The 2,460-nt window shown below is 39.3% G+C and overlaps 1 pseudogene; it reads right to left on the reverse strand.

The window, feature by feature from the left end:
* Positions 1–642: 642 nt before the first annotated feature.
* On the reverse strand, positions 643–1,255 carry LOC110545057 (60 kDa heat shock protein, mitochondrial-like; annotated as a pseudogene).
* Between the last annotated feature and the right edge of the window lie 1,205 nt (positions 1,256–2,460).

A 2,460-nucleotide genomic window follows, 5' to 3' on the forward strand; every position in this document is an offset into this window, starting at 1 on the left:
TTATTCCTTCTCTTCCATGGGGTTCCTTGACCCCTGGGGATGGGGGAGGAATTTAATAGAGACATCCCATTTATAGCTTGGTGTTTTAAGGTCTTTCCTTCTCTGTATAATGTCTGGTTGTGGCTCTCTATATTTGTTCCCATCTGGTTCAGAAGGAAGCTTCTCTGAGGATAGCTGGAAAAGGCAGTGATCTCTAAGTATAACAGAATGTCATTAGAAGCCATGTTATTGCTACAGTTTTTTAGACCAGTAGCATTTGGTTTTACCCTTGATCCCTGGGCTATCTAGTCTGTGGTTCTTAGCCACCTAAGCCAGTTTAGTCTTGGGCTCCATCTTGTTAGCGGACCTTAAGTCAAATCTAATGTTGGTTGGTTATTGCCACAAGCTTTGTGCCACCATTGCTCTAACATACCTTGCAGCCAGGACAGCAATGTAGAGTAAAGAATTATGGCTGGCATGACATTTAACTTTCTCTTTTGATAGCACGTAGAGTACCTCCCTATACCAAAGACTTTAGAACACAGGGTTGAAGGCTGTACATCAGCAGCTTGATTTCTCCCCATTGGATGAGTTGTGTACACAACTATTCTTCCTCTTCCAAGAAAGGTTGCTTCTGCTCTGGTGGCGACAAGCATGACAGTCTTAACTGTGACAAGTTAGAGCATTTTGCCTTCTGTCACCCATTATGCCCATTCCGTGTCCCTTCTTGGGAATGTCTGACTACAGCTTCTGCTGTACCTGATTAACATGGAGCCACCCTGGCCGCAGTCAGTAAAGCAGCCTTCAGAGCCTTTGTTAGATCAATGACTCCCTTTCCTACAGTGTACACACAATCTGAGCATGGTATCATAATCAATTTCTGAGGAACCTGGCAGAACTTTCTCCACTACCAAAGATCTCTCAACAGCTGCATTCTTAGCAGTAGTTAGGGCAGGAAATGTGAATGCTCTTTGGATAACTTATAAACCAGTTTTCTGATCTTCCTGCACAGGCTTTAATGAATCCAATGCAGAATGCAAACCCTCCTAGAACACCACTTTACAACAACTGTTCTTGCAGCATTGAGGGCTTCTGTAGCTCTGTCTTTCTTCTCACTCACCTCAACATCACTTGTTTCTCCAGGTTCCTTTCAAAAGCATGACATCAACCTTTGTGACAGTGCCCTTTCCAATTTTTCTTAAGTCGTGAACTTGACCACCTCAAGACTTAGATTCAATCCCTCTTCAAATACTGTACCACCAGCAGCAATAGCCATGTCTTTAAGCTGGTTCTTTCTTTTGTCCCCAAACTCTGGAGCTCGACCAAGAGTTATAATTTTTAACATACAATGTTAACCATGTCTGAGCCAAAAATGGCATGAATTTTCAGGTCCAGCCTCCCAATGATGATGGAGCAGACTAGGAATTTTCTGACAGAGACAGACAAAGACAGCCTGAGAAACAGGGACAACCATGAAATCTGCAACAGCTTCACACTCTGATGCTTTCTCCTTGCCTCATCATTGAGACTATCCTATTCTCTCTCTCTCTCTCTCTCTCTCTCTCTGAAAAATGTTACAGGTTCAAACAACAAAATTTCAAGAGTATATTACTTTAGTCCTATATATTTTGTGGCCATTGAAGCATGCTATAAAAGCATACTGTTAGAGTTTAAAATTTGTGGGCTTCTACAATACTTTCAGTTCACAGAATTCCAGGGTAGGCCTGGAAAATGGCACCAAACATTGAAAGGCCTGCCTGAAATGGGTGTTATGATCTTCAATTAGTCATCTCATCTTTTCCAGACACCCAGAAGATGAGTTCTGTCACTCAGAACACATGCAGGAGAATTCTAACTCAGAGGTGGGCAGTTCTTATAGTCCATATGATATAACAATGATGGACAAATAAGTTAAAACATGGAGCTTAAATCTTTATGTTGTTTTGCTGGATGGAGACTATCTTTTCATTTGTTAATTAGCTTATTTGTTATTGCTCATTTTAATGACTTTTTGCACACTGTGAAATCTATTTAGAGCAAATTGCTTCAAGACTGGAGAAAAATAAATGGCCATTATATGCCTCTTCCAATTTATCAACCTTTCCGTAAGTTTTTATCTGCTTTTGTTAAAAATGGTTCATTCATTTATATAAACTCAAATATCATTTTCAACCAAAGATACTAGATATTGATAGCCATGCTCTAGCCCTGTGCATGTGCTAAGTATTGTTCTATCACCCATTTACCTATCTACCCATAGGTCTACCTATAACCTTTATGACTATATTCTATCATCTATCTATCTATCTATCTATCTATCTATTTATCTATATTATATATATATATATACATATCAACCCATGTACCATCTGAATCTATTGTCATTTGTTATTTATCTACATTATATATTTATTTTCATCTCTAAGTCTCACCTATCATCTATCTACATATCTATGTTCACTGTCCAGATCTATCTGCCCA

Source organism: Meriones unguiculatus, chromosome 4, assembly GCF_030254825.1.
Source record: "Meriones unguiculatus strain TT.TT164.6M chromosome 4, Bangor_MerUng_6.1, whole genome shotgun sequence".
NCBI lineage: Eukaryota > Metazoa > Chordata > Mammalia > Rodentia > Muridae > Meriones > Meriones unguiculatus.